The sequence below is a fragment of the Pongo pygmaeus genome, chromosome 3 (assembly GCF_028885625.2).
Source record: "Pongo pygmaeus isolate AG05252 chromosome 3, NHGRI_mPonPyg2-v2.0_pri, whole genome shotgun sequence".
NCBI classification, from domain to species: domain Eukaryota; kingdom Metazoa; phylum Chordata; class Mammalia; order Primates; family Hominidae; genus Pongo; species Pongo pygmaeus.
Window position 1 is genome coordinate 53,917,335 of NC_072376.2, and position 5,903 is coordinate 53,923,237.

Here is a 5,903-nt window from a genome sequence, read left to right on the forward strand (position 1 = left end):
CATCAGAGTTAGGTATGAAAATCTGTTCTCACACATAGAATTTCCATGATATTGCACATGTTATATTATCTACTCTGTTTCCTTATTTTTAAAACGAGAATGGCAATAAATAACACATGGATCCAATGGGAAAATAAAGTGAAATATAAAATACGAAACATCTAATGAAAAAATTGAAAAACTGTTGAAAGTTTTAAAAATATCTTCATTCTTTTCAAAAACATGAAGTAATTCTGCCCTTAACAACAGTTTAGCTACTTATAAACATAAATGCTATATAAGTTTAATATAACATTTTATTTAATAGAATTACTTTTTTTTTCCACAGTAACTTTGTTTTTATCCTTCATATGAGAAAGGGCGTTCTTAGTATTTTCACCCTTATGGCTGTATGTTTGTTTTCATCTTTTTCCATCCATAGATCCTGTTCCTAATAATATAAGCCATCATTGATAACTTTAGTAAGTTCAGATGTGATTTTTGCCTGAGACATGTGGTTGCCTCTTCAATCTCCTCCAGGATGTTTTTTCACATAAGGTGGTGTCTGAGTTACGATCAAAATCTTGTTTAAGTCTTGGTCATCAATTTCATAATCTGAATCATTATCAGACCAATCAGTTAACGTGTTTTTTCATCCTATTTGTTCAGTCTCTTCATCAAACAAAAATCAAGTTCTTCTTGTTCTGTTTCTTCTGAAGAACATAGCTGATTTAATGACCCCTCAGGCACAGACACTGATTCCCTCAGTTTCACTGGGGCTGGCTGATGTCTCTTTTTTACTTCTATCCAAGGTTCTAAGTCCAAGTCAGGCAAACTGGCAAATCTCTAGACATTGCTTGAAGCATACTTGTTTCACTATTTTTCTTTGGGGTCAATGGGCTTCCAATTCTTGGAGAATTTGGGGCAGACTCTGTGAGAAAAAGGCTTGGCCTGGTACAAACTCTGGACAATCAATCAGTTGAGAGAAGTCTGTTCGTTGCACGTTGGGTGGAGGAGGGCCTGGAATTGGCCATTTTTCTGGTTCTATATTTTTTCTCATTTTCTCATTCACGATTTCTACTTCTGTGCTATCTTTCAGTGCCTCTGAGATAAGGTTTGTAGTGACAGCCTGAACACGTTGGAAACCAGCAATCAGGAAAATAGGAAAGGAACCTTGTTCACCTCTCTTTCCTCGAAGAAAGTAGTCTCGTTCCAAATTTTCTGCGTTGAAGTAATATTCAATTTGACGCTTAATACACTCTTTAAGCAATGCTTCTTCCACAGGATACACCTGTACTCCTGTGCCATCATCATAGTAATACATTATACTGGTATTAAGTTCTGTTTGAAATGGCTGAACAGTCCTTTCACCATGTTCTTTATAACCATATAAATAATCAAAGTTCAACTAAGGATTTGCTCCGCCTCGTCCTCTTCCCCGTCCTCGGCCTCTACCTTGGCCTCTAAAGGAAACTCGGATATTACCTCCCTCACTTCTCACACTGGAAACTTGATATTGATCATCTCTTTTTTCTCTATCTCGCCTCCAATTTCATGTATCATTTCTCCTATTGTCATGTGTTGGTTTACTTGCTTCAGGTTGACATCTCGAGCTGTTCCAGGATCCAGGTCTTTCTTCACTCTCTGGTCTTACATCATCTGAGTGTTACCCACATGTGCTTATTAGCTCTCTTTTGTTGATTACTTGACTAAGCCTCAACCTCACTGACATTTTCACGAGGACCATTTAATTTTGTTTCCCGGTTTTGTTTGCTCTTTTACTTCTCTTTTCAACCTTCTCTTCTCTTTTCTTTTCTGTCTTGTGGCTTTTTATTTCCTTGGCTGAGGACACTCTGTTCTCTAGTGTTCACTAATTCACTTGGTGTTCGCCAATTCTCCATATTGTTGAAATCACTAGCCTTGTTGGATTTCTTTTTCTTGAGTTTTCCTGCTTTTATAATTTTGAGGGAACCGAACTCTGCCTCCAGGGTTTCCAGCGCTGGCTGCGGCCGACCTGTTGTGGTTGGGGACAGGTGCTGTGAAGGCTTTTTGTTCCAGGGATTTCCCTTAGGCGGCAGCGGCGACGGCTGCCGCTTTTCCTTAGGGCCAGCTGCCGCCTCCTCCATGGCATCCTAGGCCGACAGATCCCGCAGCAACGGCGGCACTGGCGACCGTGGCGACCGCGGCTCCCCGCTGAAGGGGCCCCCAGGCCCATGAGCCTTGTGCGCCAGATGCAGCGCCAGGGGCCTCACGGGGACAGCCGCCTAGGGCACGCTGCATGCAGGCACCACCGGGGGGGACGGCTCTCCCCGCACCCCCACGCTGGTGGTGGCCTCGGCCTTCTCCTCCCTCCCTGCCTTTTTGCCCTCACGTTCGGCCAGGGGCTGATGCTTGGCCGGCGGTTCACCTTGGCCAACAGCGGCTCCCTCTCAGCAGTCACCGCGGGCGGATCCTCCTGAGAATGAGCAGCGGACACCTGGGCGTGAGCAAATATCGTCCCTCTGCCCCAGCCGCCCCAGTCGGGGTGGCCCCGAGGCCAGGGAGCCCGACTGCTCCTCTCTCCGCCAGAGCACTGACCGGCTCCCGCTGGGGGCAGAGAACGCAAGAGAGACAGCCGCCGTCGCCAACGCCGCCAGCCTAGGCCGCCCAGCCCCCGGCGTGCTGCCCCCTCCCAGAACCGAACGGAGGGCCAACCGCCCGCTGGGCCCATCCTCTCAGGAGCGCACGCCCAGAGCCAGACACCACACGCTGGGAGCCCCAACCAGTAGCCCTGAGCCCTCACCTGGCGCGGGCAACAGCTGAGACGTAGCAGGCCGGGGCCAAGGACCTTTACCAGAGTTGGGGGGGCGCGAATACCTAGAACAGGTAACTGCCGGCAGGGGCATGGACGACGCCGAGGAAGGGTGGCCCCAGAGGATTGGGTGGAGCCTCCCTGAGGAGCTTGATATGGCTACTCACCGGTTGCTGCCCTCACAAGGCCTCCCGCAGGAGTTGACAGATTCGCCGGCCCAGGTGCCCGCCGGCCCCGCCCAGCCGAGGGCTGACCCCCTCCCAGCAGCCCTCCCAGGGCGAGGAAGAACAAAGGGGATGACTCCCAACTCCTGGCAGAGGCCACCCCTACTGCCGGCTCAGGGGTGGAGCGCACACCAGGCCTCTGTGGCTGGCTGCTGGCTCCTACCCTGCCCACAAGGCAACAGCAGCCAGGGGCCTGGGCAGTCCATGCACATGGCACCTGGAGAACCAGGCGCTCACTTTGCCCTTAGGTCCTAAAGCCAGGTTTCACCTAGCCTAAGGGAGGGGACACGGAGTCAACCCCTGACCTGGGGGGCTGCCAAGTGAATTGTGCTCCCCACCAGCCCCAACCCCCACCCTCACCCCCCACCCCCATCCCCCTCCCCACCCCCAAACTCCACCTTCATCCCCCCCCAGCCCACCCCTGCCACTTGGCCCCCTGGAAACACTCTTTTTGAAGAATCTGTGCAGGGACATTTGGGAGCCCATTGAGGCCTGTAATGAAAAATGATATCCTGCAATAAAAACTAGAAAGAAGCTCTCTGTGAACATGCTTTGGGATGTGTGGATTCATTTCACAGAGATAAACCCTTCTTTTGTTTCAGCAACTTGGAAATACTGTTTTGCAGAATCTCCAAAGGTACGTTTGGGAGCCTGTGAGTCCTATAGTAAAAAACCGAATACCCAGTGATAAAACTGGAAAGAAGCTATCTGTGCGAAAGCTTTGCGATGTGTGGATTCAACTCACAGAGTTCAACTTTCTTTTGATTCAGCTAGTTGGAAACACTCTCTGTAGAATCTGCACAGGGATATTTGGGGGCCCATTGAGACCTATAGTGAAAAACCGATATTCCACAATAAAAACGATAAAGAATCTATCTCTTAAAATGCTGTGCAATGTGTGGATTCATCTCACGGAGTTGAAACTTTCTTTTGATTCATCAGGTTGAAAACACTCTTTCTGCAGAATCTGTGCAAGGACATTTGGAAGCCCCTTTAGTCCTATAGTGAAAACAGACATCCCGCGATAAAAACTAGAAAGAAGCTATCTGTGAAAACACTTTGTAATGTATGGACTTATCTCACAGACTTAAATCTTTCTTTTGATTCAGCAGGTTGGAAACACTCTTACTGTAGAATCTGCACAGGGACATTGGGAGCCAGTTGAGGCCTATGGTAAAAAAACCAAATATCCCACTATAAAAAATAGAAAGAAGCTATGGGTGAAAATGCTTTGCGATATGTGGATTCATCTCACAGAGTTATTCTTATCTTTCAATTCAGTAAGTTGGAAACACTCTTTCTGTAGAATCTGTGCAAGGACATTTGGGAACCCATTGAGTCCTACAGTGAAAAAAGCTATCTGTGAAAAAGCTTTGCGATGTGTGGACTCATCCCAAAGAGTTAAAACTTTTTTTTGATTCAGCAGGTTGGAAACAGTTTCTTTAGAATCTGCGCAGGGATATTTGGGAGCCCATTGAGGCCTATAGTGAAAACAAGATATCCCACTATAAAAACTAGGAAGAAGTTATCTGTGAAAACGCTTTTCGATATGTGGATTCATCTCACAGAGTTAAACCTTTCTTTTGATTCAGCAGGCTGAAAACACTCTTTCTGTAGAATCTGCGCAGGGACATTATGGAGCCCATTGAGGCCTATATTAAAACCCAATATCTTGCAATAAAAACAAGAAAGAAGCTATCTCTGAAAATGCTGTGAGATGTGTGGCTTCATCTCACAGAGTTAAACCTATCTTTTGATTCACCAGGTTGGAAACATCCTTTCTGTAGAATCTGCACAAGGGCATTTGTGAGCTCATTGAGTCCTATGGTGAAAACAGATATCCCGCAATAAAAACTAGAAAGAAGCTATCTGTGAAAATGCTTTGCAATGTCTGGATTAATCTCACAGAGTTAAACCTTTATTTTGTTTCAGCAGGTTGAAATACTCTTTCTGTAGAATCTGTGCAGGGACATTAGGAGCCCATAGAGGCCTATAGTGAAAAACCAATATCCCACAATAAAAAGGGGAAAGAAACTATCAGTGAAAATGCTTTGCGGCAATGGGTGGATTCATCTCACAGATTTAATCCTTTCTTTTGATTAAGCAGGTTGGAAACACTCTTTCTGTGGAATCTGCACAGGGATATTTTGAAGCCCATTGAGGCCTATAAAGAAAAACCATATCCTGCGAGAAAAATTTAATCAGGGTATCTGTGAAAATGCTTTGTGGCATGTGGATTCATCTCACAGAGTTAAACCCTTCTGTTGATTCAGCAGGTTGGAGCCACTCTTTAGAATCTGTTCAGTGACATTTGGGAGTCAACAGAGGCCTATAGTGAAAAACTGATATCTCAGGATAAAAACGAGAAAGAAGTTATAAGTAAAAATGCTTTGTGATGTGTGGATCCCTCTTAAAGAGTTAAACCTTTTTTTGATTCAGAAGGTTGGAAACATTCTTTCTGTATGATCTGTGCAGGGATATTTGGCAACTCATTGAGTCATATAGTGAAAACAGATATCCCATGATAAAAACTAGAAAGAAGCTATTTGTGAAAAAGCTTCACAATGTGAGGATTCATCTCAGAGAGATAAAACTTTCTTTTGATTCAGCAGGTTGGAAACACTCTTTCTTTAGAATCTTCACAGGGACATTTGGGAGCCCTTTGGGGACTATTGTGTAAAATGAATATCCCGCAATAAAAACTAGAAATAAACTATCTGTTTAAAAGCTTTGCAATGTGTGGATTCATCTTACAGACTTAAACATCTCTTTTGATTCATCAGCTTGCAAAACTCTTTCTGTAGAATCTGCACAGGACAGGGCCATTGAGGCCTATAGTGAAAAACTGCTATCCCACGATAAAAACTAGAAAGAAGTTATCCGTGAAAACTCTTTGCAATGTGTGGATT

At 45.3% G+C, this 5,903-nt stretch overlaps 1 pseudogene; it reads right to left on the reverse strand.

Annotated features, from left to right (window-relative positions):
* Positions 1 to 346: 346 nt before the first annotated feature.
* LOC129035037 (la-related protein 1B-like) lies at positions 347 to 1,880 on the reverse strand (annotated as a pseudogene).
* Positions 1,881 to 5,903: the final 4,023 nt, after the last annotated feature.